The sequence below is a fragment of the Dendrobates tinctorius genome, unplaced genomic scaffold (genome assembly GCF_039654945.1).
Source record: "Dendrobates tinctorius isolate UK_male_01 unplaced genomic scaffold, ASM3965494v1 ptg000008l, whole genome shotgun sequence".
Classification (NCBI taxonomy): domain Eukaryota; kingdom Metazoa; phylum Chordata; class Amphibia; order Anura; family Dendrobatidae; genus Dendrobates; species Dendrobates tinctorius.
The window spans coordinates 38,090,715-38,109,480 of record NW_027361676.1 but is presented as its reverse complement, the minus strand read 5'-3'; the positions used below and the strand labels follow the sequence as shown (position 1 = coordinate 38,109,480).

At 42.6% G+C, this 18,766-nt stretch overlaps 1 protein-coding gene across 2 annotated transcripts in view; it reads left to right on the top strand.

Annotated features, from left to right (window-relative positions):
- Positions 1-18,766, top strand: part of SPOCK3 (SPARC (osteonectin), cwcv and kazal like domains proteoglycan 3) — a 584,466-nt gene that overhangs the window by 472,706 nt on the left and 92,994 nt on the right. The window lies entirely within an intron of this gene.

Genomic DNA, 18,766 nt, shown 5'->3' with positions numbered 1-18,766 from the left:
GGTCACCACCCATCTTGAAATGTTTTCCCCCTCCCATATACTAATGTGCCACAAACAGGGTGTTGATATCACCAACCATTCCCATTTTATTTAGGTGTATCCATATACATGGCCCACCCTGTATATATATATATATATATATATATATATGTATATATTATTACATATAAATAAAAGATATACATAAACGATTCACAGTATTTGATTATATCCAACAATATGGAAAAACCTGCGTTATAGATAAGTCTTCAATAGACACTTGAAAGAATCTCCGCAAAGGTATTAATTGACCATGCTGTAAAATATATATTATTCAAATCAGTGGTCTGTCACCCAATATAATGTAGATATAGAATGTTAATAGTCATAGATTAGATCTACACCAACATGTAGCAAAGGTATTAGTTGACCATACTGTAACATATATATGGATATTCATATCAGTGGTCTGTCACCTGAAAACTGTAGATAAAGAATGTTGATAGTCATAGATCAAATCAACAGAATATGGGAATATAACCCATTTAAAACATATAGGAATGATCAGCTGTGAACAAACAATAATACCTGGTGATGATATGATGGCGTTCCAGTATAGTGCGGAACACACCCCGACGCGTGTTTTGGATCTGCGTCCTTTGTCAGAGGGGTGATGCACTTCTGAACCGTAGGGGTGTATATAGTATGGATGTAACCTGTGCATTGGGATCGAGGGTGGGTTATATTCCCCATATTCTGTTGATTTGATCTATGTCAAAATTCTTTATATACATTTATTGAGTGACAGAACACTGATATGAATATCCAAATATATTTTACAGTATGGTCAACTAATACCTTTGCTATATGTTGCTGTTGATCTAATCTATGACTATTAACATTCTATATCTACATTATATTGGGTGACAGACATCAATAATTTGAATAATATATATTTTACAGCATGATCAATTAATACCTTTACTGAGATTCTTTGCTGAGATTCTATTGAAGACTTATCTTTAACACAGTTTTATCATATTGTTGATATAATCATATACTGTGAATGGTTTATGTATATCTTTTATTTATCTATAATATATATATATATATATATATATATATATACAGTTCTTTATTTATCAAATATTTTTTAATTCACCATATGTGCGCTATATATCTACAGGCATATTTTTATTACGGTACTTTATGATTATTTTTGGCGGTCCTTGTTTTTATCTTTAATATTTCGTATATGGTGCTATTTTATTGATTTTTTTATATTTACCTGTTTTAGTGCAGACACTCTTGCACATTTTACCCTTTTCGCCATTCACTTTAATAAAGGCATTTTTAATATCAATTTTTCCATCTTTTTTTGTCCCTTTTATTATTGCGATATTTATATTTCCATGTTAGGTGGTCTTCTCTTCCAATTTAGTTTACGTAGTATTTTGTGTTTCACTATTTTGGCACAAAATATTTTTTTTTTATTATTTTGATGAGTTGTGGTGTGTGAGGGTGATTTGCCATATTTTGAGAACGATAACTTTATTTTACTTTTTCATAGAGTTATATGTAGGCTTTTTTGTGGCATAAGTTGTATTTTTTACTGGTGATTTTATTTGATCTTTTCATCACCTTTAATTTTAGGTTTTTGTGAAGTGTTAATGCTTTTTGTATTTTTGCTTTATGTGTTCACTGTGCTGGATAAATAGTGGTATAGTTTTATAGTATGGGTCGATATGATTGCAATGTTAACCAAGTTATATAATTTTTTCAATTTTTGCTACTTTTGCTCATGAAAATCACTTTAACAAAAATATATTTTTTGCATGATGTTTTGAGAGCCATAACTTTTTCATTTTTTTACAGTGCTATATGAGGGTTTGATTTTACACTAGCAAGCTTTTGCATTTATTGAAACTATATTTCGATGTGTACAACTTTTTGGGGATTTTTTGTGAGGCAAAATGAACAAAAACAGCACTTCTGGCACAGTTTTTGTGACATTTAACGTGAAATAAATAATGATATTGTATTAGAATACGCTTCATTATGGACATGGCAATAGCAAATATGTGAAGTTTTTTAGGTAGATTATTTTTTCCAGATTAAATAACTTTTTCTTGGAAAATCGGATTTTATATAGGGTATTTTTACTTTTTTTTCTAAATGTTCAAAAGCATGTATTTTACCATATGTATTAGTCCACCCAAGTGGGCTAGAATGTGCATTCCTATGATTGTGTAGTTTATGCACTTCTCTATTGTGCAGAATATAACACTATCCTTGCAGAGCATGACTGACAGGTAGCCTAATAGACCCTGCCTCTGGCAGATTCTTATTATCTGTTGAGTATGGTAGACCCAAAAGCCTCTGAATGCCATTAGCAGTCCATCAGCATCTTGCAGTCACGCTGTTACACTCGTGCCCTGACTGGTTGGTGTGAGCTTGGGGGGTGTGGCCCCACTGTGCCACAAACCAGACTACCCTGGAAGGGGTGTCACTAAGCAGCTACCTTGGTGTTCACTGGAGCCTCTGATGGGTAGGTCAGACTTGTGCAGCTGGTAGCTCCCACGTACCTCTCCAGGGTGATGTCTGGTTGTGGCTGCTGATCCCACTGAGGGACAGAACGCTAGAACAGGAGCAGCAAGAGGCTCGACTGGCTGGCGGGCATGGCTGAGACATGGGCAGATGAGCATGGCTGAGACATGGGCAGGTGGGCACAGCTGAGACACTGGCAGGCGGGCACAGCTGAGATACTGGCAAGTGGGCATGGCTGAGACACTGGCAGGTGGACATGGCAGAGACACTGGCAGTTGGGCATGGCAGAGACAGAAGGGGCAGGGCCTGGTTCGGGAAGGACAGGAACACAGACGGTTATGGGTGGTATATGGGAAAAGGTAGGACCTGTTAAGACAGGAGGAGCAGGGACTGATTCAGGAAAGACAGGAACATAGACAGGTATGAGTAGAGTGTGGGAACAGGTAGGGACCTGTTCAGACTGAAGTAGCTGGAAGGACAAAGATCCGCAGGGCGTAGAACGAGAGCAGTGCAGAACCGCAAGATTGTGGAGCAGAAAGCAGAACAGAGTCGCTGGTTGCAGTGCAGCGAGCTGAACCACAAGGAGCAGAGCAAGGCAGAACCACAAGAAGAGGAGCAAGGCAGAACCGCAGACATGCGGCGCAAGGCAGAAGCTTACAAGGAGCGGAGCGAGGCAGAACCGCAAGGAGCAGAACAAGGCAGAAGCGCAAGGAGTGGAGCAAGGCAGAACCACAAGGAGCGGAGCAAGGCCACAGAGTGGTTGCAGAGCGGGACCACAGAGTGAATGCAGAACAGAAGGAAACACTCAGCGGGATAGGGAAGGCTACAGACAGGGATACAAACAAACACAGGTACAGGCTAGTTCAGACTGGGTCAGGAATGGGATAAGTTACAGGAATAGGACACAGTACAGACAAGGACAGACACGGGAACAAATATTGGACAAGGACACAGGCCTGAGTAAGCAGCCCTCAGGGAGGCGGAAACATAAGACACAAAGTGCACTGTAACAGATCTGAGTATGCAGCCCCAGAGAAGGTGGAAACAGTACACACAAAGCACAGTACAGGTCTGAGTATGCAGCCCCCAGAAAAGGCAGAAAACAGGACAGGACCTGGCAACTCAGCAGCAAGTCACTGAGAAAAATCATTGCTCAGGCAGCCTCCAATGGGTGGAGCTTCCTTAAGTACCAGAGGCCTCTTGGCATTGGGCTCAGGACACCCTAGGAAGGTGCAGACTGACTCAGTAACAACCAGGGACTGCCGGCGCTGGCCCCTATGCACTCAGCTAGGCAGTATGCAGAGAGCAGGCAGGAGACAAGAGGCACATAGCATGGAGCTGGCAGAAGACAGAACTCACAGCATGGCCCGGAGTAGTGAGTAAGTTGGTGTGTAAGGCAGGTGGGGGATGGGAGGCCATGCAGTGATGCCAGCAGAGTTGTTACACATGCTATGTATTTATCCACAGGCTGACAGAGAGAACACTCTCCCTGTGTGAAACCCCATATGTTGCTGTTACTACTGACTGCGGCATAGTAAGGATTAAACTTAAGCTTCTACAGCTGATCACATTGAAACAGATATGCACATTGATACATATGTATTATCAAAACATACATATTCATCACAGAGCACAAAATAATGTGGCCTTAATTTACCCTATCCTGGATCTCATCATACCTAACGGACCGAACATTCACTGTCTCCCTCTCACACACCACCTCCTCACCTCGCCCCCTGTCTGTCGGTGTTCCCCAAGGCTCTGTCCTAGGACCCCTACTATTCTCCATCTATACCTTCGGCTTGGGACAGCTCATAGAATCCCACGGTTTGCAGTATCACCTCTACACCGATGACACGCAGATCTACCTATCTGGACCCGACCTCGCCTCCTTACTGACTGAAATCCCACAATGTCTGTCTGCTATCTCAGCCTTCTTCTCTGCTCGCCTTTTCAAACTGAACATGGACAAAACAGAATTTATCATCTTCCCCATCTCACTTCACCCCTCCACCAGACCTATCCATCAATGTCAACGGCTGCTCTCTTTCCCCAGTCCCGCACGCTCGGTGCCTTGGGGTGATCCTCGACTCTGCGCTCTTTTTCAAACCACATATCCAAGCCCTCGCCTCCTCCTGCCGCCTCAAACTCAAAAATATTTCCCGAATCTGCTCATTCCTCAACCACGAAACGACAAAAACACTAGTGCACGCTCTTATCTCCCGCCTCGACTACTGCAACCTCCTACTCTCTGGCCCGACTAATCCACCTGTCTCCCCGCTACTCCCCAGCCTCCCCCCTATGCCAGGCCCTTCACTGGCTTCCTATCGCCCAGAGGATCCAATCAAAACCCTAACCATGACATGCAAAGCCATCCACAACCTGTCTCCTCCATACATCTGTGACATGGTCTCTAGGTACCTACCCGCACGCAACCTTCAATCATCTCAAGATCTCCTTCTCTACTCCCCCCTTATTTCCTCTTCCCACAACTGCATACAAGACTTCTCCCGTGCTTCCCCCATACTCTGGAACTCCCTGCCACAACACATCAGACTCTCACCATCAATGGAAACCTTCAAGAAGAACCTGAAGACCCACCTGTTCCGACAAGCCTACAGCCTGCAATGATCCTCGGTCTACTGAACCACCGCACAACCTGCTCTACCCCCTCCTACTGTATCCTCACCCATCCCTGTAGACTGTGAGCCTCGCGGGCAGGGTCGCGTCTCCTTATGTACTTGTGCGTCCCTTGTCTTACACTTATTTATTATTCTTATATATTACACTTGTCTATAATTCCCCTTTTGACATGTAAAGCGCCATGGAATAAATGGCGCTATATAAATGCATAATAATAATAACATACAGTTAGGTCCAGAAGTATTTGGACAGTGACACAAGTTTTGGCATTTTAGCTGTTCACCAAAACATATTAGAGATACAGATATATAGTCAGTGTGGTCTTAAAGTGCAGACTCTCAGCTTTAGTTTGAGGGTATTCAAATCTAATTGGAATAAGGATTTAGGAATAACAGCTCTTTAATATGTATCTGCCTCTTTTTAAAGAGACCAAAAGTAATTGGACAATCACTGGATCTCAGCCCCATCGAGCAGCATTTCACATGCTTAAATCAAAACTTAAGGCAGAAAGTCCAACAAATAAGGAACAGCTGAAGACAGCTGCAGTAAAAGGCTGCAAAGGAGGAAGCACAGTGTTTGGTGACGTCCATGGTTTATAGACTTCAGGGAGTCATTGCTTGAAAAACATTCTCTACAAAGTATTAAAAATGAACATTTTATTTATGGTAACATAAATTTGTTCAGTTACTTTTGAACCCCTGAAATGAGGAGGCTTTGTAGAAGATTGGTAGCAATTCCTAAATGTTTCACAGAAGATTTTTGTTCAACCCCTTTAATTAAACCTAAAAGTCTACACTTCATTTGCGTATCATCAATTTGTAAATCAAAAATAATGGTATGCAGAGCCCAAATTACGATGATTCGGTCACTGTCCAAATATTTATGGACCTAACTGTACATCATACATTATAAAGAGGTTAAATCAAGGGTAGCCTACATGAAAAAATCATTTTATGAGCTAAAGAATCTCATTAGTTATAATAATAATAATAAATTTTATTTTTATAGCGCCGACATATTCCGCAGCACTTTACATTTCAGAGGGGATTTGTACAGACAATAGACATTACAGCATAACAATAATCACATACAGTAGATTATAACAAATACCAAGAGGAAAGAGGGCCCTGCTCGCAAGCTTACAGTCTATGAAGAAAGAGGTAGACACGAAAGGTGGGTGGTAACAATTGCCCTGATTGTATGGACCAGCCATAATGTTAAGTGTGCAACAGTACAGACACAGAGGGCTAATGGAAGCATAAAGCATGTGGGAACATGATGCGGGAAATCTGGTTATGGTAAAACTTTTGGCTGTGCCACACAGGGATAGATTAGGTTAATGTGTTGAGGCGATAGGCCAGTCTGAATAAATGCGTTTTCAGGGCACGCTTAAATTTTTGGGGATTGGGGACTAATCGTATTGACCTGGGAAGTACATTCCAAAGAATTGGCGCGGCGCGTGTAAAGTCTTGGAGACAGGAGTGGGAGGTTCTGACTATTGAGGATGCTAACCTCAGGTCATCAGCAGAACGGAGGGCGCGGGTAGGGTGGTATACTGAAACAAGGGAGGAGATGTAGGGTGGTGCTGAGCCATGGAGGGCTTTGTGGGTGAGGGTAATAAGTTTATACTGAATTCTGGAGTGGATGGGTAGCCAGTGTAATGACTGGCACAAGGTAGAGGCATCGGTGTAACGATTGGTGAGGAATATTATCCTGGCTGCAGCATTCAAGACAGATTGGAGAGGGGAGAGTTTGGTAAGAGGGAAACCGATTAGAAGAGAGTTACAATAGTCCAGACGAGAATGAATAAGAGAAACAGTAAGAGTTTTTGCAGAGTCAAAAGTAAGAAAAGGTTGAATTCTAGAAATGTTTTTGAGGTGCAGATGACAAGAGCGAGCCACTGATCGAATGTGGGGGGCAAAGGAAAGCTCGGAATCAAGTATGACCCCAAGATAGCGGGCCTGTTGCTGGGGAGTAATAGTGGAACCACACACAGAAATGGCAATGTCGGGTATAGGTACATTAGTAGAGGGAGGAAACACCAGGAGTTCAGTCTTTGACAGGCTCAGTTTCAGATATAGTGAGGACATGATGTTAGACACAGCGTTTAGACAATCGCCGGTGTTTTCTAGAAAGGCTGGCGTGATGTCAGGAGAAGAAGCGTATAATTGGGTGTCATCAGCATAGAGATGGTACTGGAAACCAAATCTACTGATTGTTTGACCAATAGGGGCAGTGTACAAGGAGAAGAGGAGGGGGCCTAGAACTGATCCTTGGGGGACCCCAACAGTAAGGGGAAGGTGAGAGGAGGAGGAACCGGCAAAAGATACAGTAAAGGAGCGGTCGGAGAGATAGGAGGAGAACCAGGAGAGAACAGTGTCCTTGAGGCCAATGGAACGGAGCACAGTGAGGAGGAGCTGATGATCCACAGTGTCGAATGCTGCAGAGAGATCCAAGAGAATTAGCATGGAGTAATGACCATTTGATTTAGCTGTTAGCAGATCATTAGAGACTTTGGTGAGGGCAGTTTCAGTGGAGTGTAAAGAGCGGAAACCGGATTGGAGAGGGTCGAGAACAGCGTTTTCTGAGAGATAGCGGATAAGACGGGAGTGGACCAGACGTTCCAGGAGTTTAGAGATGAAGGGAAGATTAGAGACAGGTCTATAGTTAGCGGCACAGTTTTGATCGAGGGATGGTTTTTTAAGTAGTGGATGTATGATGGCATGCTTAAATGAGGAGGGAAAAATACCAGAAGAGAGAGAGAGAGGTTAAATATTTTAGTTAGGTGAGGGGTGACAGCAGGGGACAGGGACTGGAGGAGATGTGACGGAAATGGGTCACTGGTGCAAGTAGTTGGGCGAGAAGATGCAAGGAGCCTGCTTACTTCTTCTTCTGTGACTGGTTCAAAATCAGAGAGTGAGCTAGATGCAGTGGGGGAGGGAGGACAGTGCATGGTATGAGGTGATTGGGAGATAATTTCCTGTCGAATCTGGTCAATTTTTTCTTTGAAGTAATTGGCCAGATCGTCAGCTCGGAGCTCTGTGGTTGGGGCCTGTACTCTTGGATTGAGTAGAGAATGAAAAGTGTCAAAGAGACGTTTTGGGTTATTGGACAGTGAGGTGATGAGGGTGTTGAAATAGATTTGTTTTGAGAGGTGAAGGGCAGTGTTGTATGTTCTAAGCATAAACTTATAATGGATGAAATCTTCGCGTAGATTGGATTTTCTCCACAGTCGTTCGGCGCACCTGGAGCACCGCTGCAGGAAACGTGTTTGCACCGTGTGCCAGGGCTGTCGCCGTCTGCGTCGTGGTGTTCTATTTATAGGGGGTGCAAATTCAGGGCACTTTGAAGTGTTTCATTGTAATGCTTCAATGCAGAATCAGGACATGAGAGGGAGGAGATAGGGGCCAATGAAGACTGCAAGTTCTGCATAAGTTTCTGGGTGTTAATGGCCTGTATGTTTCTATAAGTCTGGACAGTGGGGGTGACCTGAGCGGCCTGGCAGTTCTTGATAGAGAATGAAAGAAGATTGTGGTCAGAGAGCGGGAGAGGGGAGTTTGCAAAATCATCCACTGCACAAAGCCGAGAAAAGACCAAGTCAAGGGAGTTTCCGTCTTCATGCGTTGGAGAATTAGTAAGCTGCGAAAGGCCAAATGAGGAGGTTAGAGATAAAAGGTGAGTAGCAGATGGGGAGAGGGGAGGAGCAATGGGGATGTTGAAATCTCCCATGATGAGTGTAGGGATGTCACAGGAGAGAAAATGTGGAAGCCAAGTGGCAAAATGATCCAGGAACTGATGGGAGGGGCCGGGAGGACGATACACCACCGCCACTCGCATGGAGAAGGGGGTGTAGAGTCTGATGGCATGGACCTCAAAAGAAGGGAAGACTAGTGAGGGTACTTGAGGGATAACCTGAAAGGTACATTTTGGTGATAGGAGCAGACCAACGCCTCCACCTGCTCTACTGTCTGATCTTGGGGTATGAGAGAAGTGTAGCCCCCCGTATGAAAGAGCAGCAGCAGCGGTAGTGTCTGACTGCTGGATCCAGGTTTCAGTAAGAGCCAGGAGGTTAAGAGAATTAGAAAGGAAAAAGTCATGGATGAAGGAGAGTTTGTTACACACTGAGCGCGAATTCCAAAGTGCACAATTAAGAGAGACAGATGGCATGCAGGGAATATTAATAAGATTAGAGGGGTTTCTAAGTGTAGCAGACGGGGGGTTTGACTTTCTAATACATGGGCGACCAGGGTTGGGAGCAATGTCTCCTGCGACTAGGATAGGAGAAGGAGGATAGAAAGAGTGAGCAGATGGTTAAGTGATTTGTGAGAGCGTCTCTGATGTTGAATGGTTGGACTGACTGGATCTGTGCAATTTAACAATGTGAAAAGAGCGTGAGTGCTATACATAGGAGAGGAAAGGAGCGAGGAGCCAATATGGATGGAGTGTAGATAGTTCATGCCAGGGCAGTGGATGTGTGTGAATGCAGAGGCCAGGATAAAAATTACACAAATGCATATGGTATATATTTGTTGTACTCCTAATGTACAGGGTTAGTTGGGTTATGCTACTATTCAAGTGAATTTGGGAACACGCAGAGACAGTTGTTTTGAACTTCTTTGATTTTAGACCTCTGTACTATTCCTGCACCATGATCATTTTTAAAATGAAAAGTCCTGGACCTTATTTATACCTATAACTTTTAGCTCCATTATATAAGGCCATTTTTACCTGATAGTATTTTGGTCAGTATTATGCATTAGTATCTGTAAGGCAAATTTTAAAATTGGGTCCAAAACACATCTTTATATATATTTTCATGTTTCTCACTTTATTTAACTTACCAAATACTGATACAAAATACTGAACAAAATACTTCAGCAGTGACCAAAACAGATAGCACATTGTTACATAATGGTTAATATTTAATGAAAATGCTATTTTCGTAAAGTCTATAGCACCCTGCTGGTGCTCTCCAGTAATGGAGGAGAGTTAGTGCATTTTACTTTATAAATGTATAACACGATTTACAGTTACCAATTTGATTGATGGCATCATGAAATATGTGCATAAATGCTGTTTTTGGAAAATTATTTATTAAGAAAGCAACACCCACAAGCACACTTTTGTGAAGATGAATGCTTCCAGAAGAAGCTGATGGTCACAACACCCAGCAATTAATCACAGTTATTGGTAATAACAGACAAGCTCTGTTTACCAGGTTGAAATACTGAGGTTGTGTAGAACAAGTGCAGCATGTAGACGGGCTTCCTGCCATGCCGGTTGTCCACCTTTCTGAATAGGAGAACTGTTTTATGCAGAGCTTTCACAGTAAAGCCAGTTGTAGCCACATGGCATGATGGAAATATGTTAAGCCATATACTTGGCCCAATGCTAAGCCTTAGGTAATTAAATGTATTTTATATCATGTTTGGCAGCTGACAAGCCATGAATACTGAATTGATACAGATTTAAAAAAAATTGTTCCTAGGGCCAAAATAAGCCAAGAACCCTATATGTTAGCTAAGAGCCACACCACAGTGACTAGTCTCTTATGGACTAATCCACCCACACCATTTCCCCTATGAACATTTGCATAACTAATTCACTTGTGTGTTAAGTCTGTCATAGATGGGTTTAGTGGGAATATTCAGCCCTTTCCTCCCATGTTTTGAGAAAAAAAGATCCAGTATGTCCAGTATTTTATTTTCATTAGATGTCACTTATCTTGAAGTCATCGGTCTGAATTAGCAGTTGTTGTGGAACACACAGATGACATTGCTGCCACAAAGTGTTCTGGTTGGAACAATGAAGGCTACAGTGTCTGGACTGCCATTGGTGGTATAGTAGAACACAATGAATCCAAAGCCTCAGCAAGGGGATACTAATGAAGCATGGTTGAGATAATGGCACAGTAGATTAGTAAGTGTGACTCAGTACAGTATGTCTGAGTCTTATGCAGAACTTACCAGTGGTATAGCAGAGTTCAGCGGTGCAGCAGATTTGTGTTTTACTTGAGTAAGCACAAGGTGTATAGTTGTGCTGATGTTTTATAACAGCCCAGTGAAGAAGAGCTGGGTGTATCAGGAGATGCTATGCAGCAAGGTTCTGCTATTTAGCAGAGTTGAATAGCAGATAGCAATAGCAATGATGGAGCAGAGTTGGGTATAACAGGAGACTCAATGTAGAAATGTTCAACTGAATAGCAGAGTTGAGTGATGTACCAATGCCTACTGATATAGGAGAGCTGGGTATGTCAGATAACTCAGAACAGACCAGTGGTAACAGTCCATAGTTGTAGCAAGTATGCTACTACCTACTTGCCGCCCGAGCTAACATAGACCTGACAGAGATATGAGAGCGTGATCTCAGAGCTGCACACTCCCCCAGAAGAAGCAAAGAGAAATGCGCTTTGGGGTGAAGGGACACAATGCCTGACATTCTCTATGCCCGTGTGACTACTGCAACATTAGGCAATATTAACTAATCTGTATTCTGGATATATTTTGGGCATGATGATGGTAAATGATCTTAAGTTGTAACAAGTGTCTTTAACCCCTTTCTGACATCAGGTGTACATTTACGCTGATGTCGGACTCCCTACCTTTGATGTGGGTTCCGGCGTTGAGCCCACATCTTTCCCGGCACATGTCAGCTGTTTTGAACAGCTGACAAGGGCCCGGAACAGCCGCGGGTGAAATCATTTTCCACCCTCGGCTATTAACCCATTAAATACAGCTGTCAAATGCTGACAGCGGCATTTAACATGCGCTTCCAGCAATCGCACCAGAAATCTCCCCACCGGTGACCTCCATCACGTGATCGTTTGTTGCCAGTTGGTTGGTAGCCCAGTGGTCAGCACTCATAGCAAGTGAGTAATTCTACTATATATAGGAAATGTGATCATTGCCTGTATGCAGCAGAGCCGATCAGGCTATGGCAGCTTCTAGTCTCCCATGGAGACTATTGAAGCATGCCAAAAGTCAAAAAAAAGTTTTAAAAACATAAAAAAATTATAAAAGTTCAAATCAGCCCCCAGGTGTGCAGGTGTCAGGGCTCTTTGACCTTTTCCGGCACCTGCGCACTGCAGCACTTTGCTCTGCTCTCTGCAGGGCAGAGAAGTATGCCTGCACAGGAGCGCGATGCCGGGGAGCCTGTGTGAATAATGCAGGGTCGTGTCTTCCACAAGAAGCAAGCAGGAGGGCGGCAATCATAAGAAGATGGGAGGCACCTGACCAAGACCAGTGAAGCCCATTGGACTGGACCACCTCAGGGGTGAGTATAATAAAACTTATTTTTCAGTTCTTCCAGGTCGGGTTGGAGGCTTATATACAGCATTATAGAATGCTATGTATGAGGCCTGAAAGGTGATGGCCGTATCTTATATCGGCCAAAACTGCTGGCAGGTTCCCTTTACAGAAATGTTAACTGACCTGTAAAATGGAATTATAAGCAAATGGAAAGACACTAACCTTAGAGACGAGAAAATTAATTCACGTTGTATTAAATCATCACATTTTTTTTTAAATAATTCTTCTGACTATGTTTTTTTTTGCAATTTCTTCTTTGCCAATTCAGCAATATGGCGGCCAGCCAATTCACTTCACTGCAAATTGAATTTCCCTCTAAAATCGGCTCAATTTGGTGAATTCGATTTTTGGCAGATTTGATCACTGAAAGAATTCTCAAATGTAGAGCCAGAGAAGATATAAGACAAATAGAAAAAAAAAGTTATTTAAAGATGTACTGGAATCAGTTGTAATATAAAAATAAAGTAACAACCAACAAGTAAATCATATTTTACTATGGAAAGAACTTCTTGTTACTATAGTAATCAATTAGAAACAAAACAATAAGGAATTCAAAAGCATGAATATAAAAAGGAGAATGCTGTGCCCAACTGCTCATTACTACGTACAAACATCACTATGCATAGTATATATGTATATAACTGCTGAGCTTTGCAGTATACGTTATATAATGTACCAGATTTATTGCAGAAAAAATGTTCACAGTTCAGCTATTTTAAAATGAAGAACAAAACAAATTTCCTAAACTGTTTTGGAAGCAAACCTCTTGTATTTGTATGTGCAGTAGAATGTGAACACATTGACGGCTGAGAGATGGGCATTCCATATGGCTGTTTGTGATACGCTGCGATCCTACAGCTGTGCCGTTATTCTTATTTAGAAAACATTCAGTGCTTTTATTTATAACAGTTGCCTAAAAGAAAGTTTTCTTCTCACTTCTCACGCAAGAAAGAAAGCAGAGCTGAGTTTTCGGAAGGCTCGATTTTAGCAACAATTTGAAAGGCTGCAACAAACAGATGGCATTGAAAGAATATTGACGTTGCCTTGTAACTGTGACTCTTGCGTTTAGATGTTTTCTTGGACTATAAAGCGCCATCTGTGGATATATGTTTGCACATTATTGTGAAACATATAATAAATGAAATATGCTGTATGATTTCAGTTTCTGGATAAATTATTCTTGGTGTATTAGATTTTGTAAGTGTACAGGATTTTTTACACAATGTCAAAAGCCATAAAGAATATGGACTGTTTTCAATAATTGAATAATTCTTCATTTGAAATGGAAATGTCGCTCGGCAATAGTAAAATGCAGATTTAAAACTTCCAATTCCAAAGGGAGCAATGTAGAGAAGTGGGAATCAATATGGGAATATTATATTTCCTTGAAAGCTGATGGGGACGTGTCAGTATTTAAGGAATATTTTGATCCCCGAGGTTTTGTCATCTCTCCAGAATGGAAATACAATAACAAATCATTAATCCATCATATCATTTCACCAATTTATCAACCTTTTTTTCCAACTACGTCATAAATGATGTTTCTCTGCTTCCATCACTCCGGCCTTTTATCTATTGCGATACATACATTGTTTATAAATTGTCCTTCCAGATTTCGGTTGCTCTAGCAATGGTAATGCTGTTGCTGTGGCAACTTTAGTAAAAAAAAATATAAGGAGATGCTAACATTTTTAATGATTTATTTACTATTGCACATAGCAAAGAATGTTTTTCTCTGTCCCCAGAGCTAAGAAGGCTTAAGGGATTTTGAGTATTAAATACTCCTTGTATTCCTTGTACAGTGTTGTGTTGTACCTAATGAAGTGAAGAATTGTTTTTGCAAACAGAGGAACACTTTCTTCCCTGTCGTCACTGCATTTGTCTTTTTCTCTCCCTTTCTTACGTGTCTGCTCTGTCACCGATATATAGTGTACCTTGCTCCCCCATGTTGACCGCCACATTGAAAGTCAAGGTAGCACGCACCAGCTCAGCTGCCTGCAAGCTTCACTTACCTCCTAGCAAAAGTGGCTCCATAGGTGGCTGGGCAGGTGAGAAAGAGGTCAGGAGACAATTGGTTGTCAGTTAGTTTGACTCAAGTATACATTCTCAATGTATACCAGTATAGAGTATGTATAGGTATATATGTTTATACCAGTTGGCAGACATAAAGTCCATGCTTCATCATCTCTTTTTTGTTTAGTGTTAATAGTGCCCGTTTCTTAGTGCCAAACTAATCAAAATGGCACATGCAATTCATGAACTTGGGGCAAAGTAAAAAAAATAGACTTTCCTGTCTTAAGATAGTTTTCCGTGACAAAAAATATATCAAAGGGCCAGCTTATTAAAAAATGCACAAAGGGGGGACTGAAGTTGGCTCAAATTTTGTGACTTTTTAAAGATTCACAATTCATAAATTAGACTAAGACATCTGGGATTGCCAACAAATCGTACAACAAATAAAACAGGCAAGCAGGTATAAAATAGACTTTAAAAATGCAAATAGAATAATAAATTGGGTGCAAAGAAAAAAAAGATGCAAACACACAATACAAGAAGCAGGTGGAAAGTCAATGATGAATCGGAGGTGGGCAAAGTTTCACCTCAGTGAACCCTGCTTAATGTGAAAAGTGGATTTATGTCAGGAGCCAGAATTCTCCCGCTGCACAGGATGGATCTCAAATCTTGTCTGGTGCTGTGGTCTCCCATTCAGGCTCAGCCACCAAGATGACTGCTCAGCACAGACTTCGGACCCAGCACCTTGCCAAGACTCTTGCTGCATGTGTAGTTACTTCTGGCTCTCCAGCTAAGCCTATGGTGATTACTAGTTTACAGGTGCAACTCTGAGCTCTGGAGCCTATATTCATATTTCACCCTACTGAGCATGTCCATGATATGGCACATTCCCATTGGTGCTCAGATGACAAAGTCTCTGGTGATGTGGCAGCTTCAGATTGGTCCACAGGCAAGGTCCTGTCTGTCTGGACTTGAGAAAGGTGTAAAAAGCTCTCAATAGTTCTCGCCTGTGCACTAGTATCATGTGTGTTTGGTCTGTTGGTGGCTACTATACCATCCTGTGTGCACATGTGCCGCTAATAGCCCTGTGAGTGTTTGTCTAGATAGTGTAGGGTGGGAACTCCTGCTTGAACTTAGCATCTGCACTGGGTGTCCTCAGGCGCGTGTGCAGAAAGCACAACCGTGTGTCAGAGCAGGCTCAACCACCAGTTTAGTCTTCCCTGGGGGGGTTAAGTTATAGGGACCCCAATTAATAATTTATTTTCTATATGCCTGTGAAGTCTAACAGGGTATAGTCCTTTGTGCATTGCTTCATAGTACTGCTCTGTGGTGTAACAGAGCTTGGTACTTTGTGCTCTGTGCACACTGAGTGACATTTAACTCAGTGTGCTTAAAGTGTTTTCTCACAGCCTGGCTCCGCCATTGTGCTAGCTGCAGTTTTTCCATCACCGCACGGTGGACCCCTGGTTGCGAATGCACCTTATTACTAATTTCTATTTGGTGCATTCCACCAAACCTAACAGTATACTAGCACCAGGGTCTGGCTAGCAATGGCGGATGATCAGCTTCTTCAACGGTACATCCAGCAGCTTGAGAGCAGGTTGACCACTCTTGAGCAGGCGTCTACAGCTGTGGATCTTGCCGCATTGGTAGCTCAAGCAGCTGCCGAAGCCGCTACTAAGGTTACTGCTGCGGTTCCTGTTTCCTCTGTGCCACGTTTTCCCTGCCCAAATAATTTTCTGGGGACAGCAAGGCTTGTAGAGGGTTTGTGAATCAGTGCTCAATCCACCTGGAGTTGCTGGCTTCACGATTTCCAACAGAGCTTACCAAGGTGGGATTTATTATTTCCCTTTTGTCAGGCAGGGCGTTGGAGTGAGCTATGCCATTATGGGAATGAGATTCTCACCTGATCCTTAGCACCTCTCATTTTCTGGGTGCCCTGAAAGAGGTTTTTTGGGGACCACTAGTAACTCATGATACCGCACTCCAACTCCTGGCTTTAGCTCAGGGTTCGTCCTTGGTTAGCCAGTTTGCTATTCAGTTTCGTACCCTGGCTACGAAGTTGGAATGGCCTGATAAGATCCTAATACCGATATTCTGGAGGGGATTAGCAGATCATGTCAGGGATGCTTTGGCCACTAGGGAGATTCCAACTTTTGGAGGAAATAATATCAGTGGCCACCCGCATCGATCTGCGGCATGTTGAGCATGGTTTGGAGCGTGCCCATACTAAACCCTGGGTTTCACCAATTCTATTGTCCTCCAACTCAGGTTGACGGCCCTGTAGAGCCCATGGATGACTCTTGAGCAGAGTCAATCTCCTGCTCTGTATGTCCGCAGCTGACTTGTTTTGCCTGCGGGTAAGTTGGTCACTTTGACAATAAATATACCAAGCGTCAGAAAGAATCACAGCCTCAAGTGGCCTTTGGGAGAGGTTCACTAGTTCCTGTTGAGGTGTCTACCAAGTTGGCTTTTGGGGTTTCTCTGACGTTTGGTTCGGCTACTCTTACAGCGCATACTTGCGTGGACTCCTGGGCTGAGGGCACTTTCATGTCCACTACCTTCACCCAATAGCACGCTATCCCATTAATTGTACTACCTAAGATGATGTCTTTTCAGGTAGCTAACAGGTCCATTTTGCCAACCCCAATTTTCCATCGGACTGTACTTAGTATTTTCTATACGCCTGTGCAGTCTAACAGGGTATAGTCCTTTGTGCGTTGCTTCATAGTACTACTCTGTGGTGTAACAGAGCTTGGTACTTTGCGCGCTGTGCCCACTGAGTGACATTTGAGTTTGCTTTAAGTGTTTTCTCGCTCCCTTGCTCCGCCATTGTGCTAGCTGCGGTTTTCCATCACCGCATGATGGACCCCGGGTTGCGAACTCACCTTATTATTATTTCTTATTTGGTGCATTCCATCAATCCTAACATGACTTGACTCTAGATTTGCAATTTGAACTTTGAGTAATAAGCTCTAAAATAATGGTGGTTTTGGGCACAGAATCTGTAATCCACCATTCAACCTACTTCTAGTGATTAACTGGGACAAGTGTATAACAATCCTTCTGGTTTACAAGTGTTGAAATTAAATTTCTTTTAAAACTAAAGTTTTATCTCACCTTTCTGAATTGAGTAGAAGTTTAGCAGACACCTCTTTTTTCTTTTTGTGTGACTACAGTATTTCTTTAATGGTTTGCATTGGAACAAATTCTTTGTGGCTCTTTCACAGTTTTATCACTATAGCAGGATCCCTCTTCTTGTCCCCTGCTCTAATTACTGCCAAAGTAAAGCCCCCTTTACATTTAGCGATGCACCAGTGATCCCGACCACGATGCGACCCGGTCAGGATCGCTGGTGCATCGCTAAATGGTCGCTAGTGAGCTGCCAAACAGGCAGATCTCACAACGATGCAGCGACGCAGCAGCGGTCGTTACTTACCTTTCAGACGCGGCGATGATGACGTCCTCCCACCCACATCCATGCATCGCTCGTCGGCGCCAGCAGGAAGCGGCCGACTAAAAATGGATATGGACGATCTCGCGCGATCAGCGATAGACAGTGGGGAAGCCGGTTGGAGGTAAGTATCACACATAGCGATATCACTAGCAATATCGCTGCTGCGTCACAAAATCAGTGACGCTTTAGCGATATTGCTAGCGATATCGCTATGTGTAAAACCCCCTTAACTCTGCAGTTATTTATTTATTATTTATTATACAGTACATTGCTCACATAGCAACATCATTTTCCATGTTACTTTACAGACATTGTCATCACCATCCCCATTGGGAGTCACAATCTAAATTTCCTTTCAGTATATATTTGGAGTGTGAAACCCACCCAAACACAAGGAGAACATAAACTCCTTACACATGTTATCACTGGTGGGATTTGAACACAGGACCCCACAGTTGCAAAGCAACAGTGCTTATCACTAGCAGAATATTGGTGACTTTTATGTACTGGGTATTCCCACACTGTAGTTTTATATGGTCAGCCACTTTGCGGCAGATTAGCTGTGGTTCCTATGTAAGATGCTCAAAGTGGTAGTTATGGGCAAGGAGCTGTTTTTCTCCCACAATCTGGCACTCCACAAATAAGCAGTGTCCCAATTCCCATGTGCTGTGAGTGCAATGCAGTTCACTAACGTTTTGGCCACAGACCTGCTCTGTCTCCAGGATCCCAGATCCAGAAACACATTCCCGCATCTAGGAGAACATTCAATATTGGACAACCAGTTCATTTTAACAAATTCATCTTTACTGAACAGTTCAAG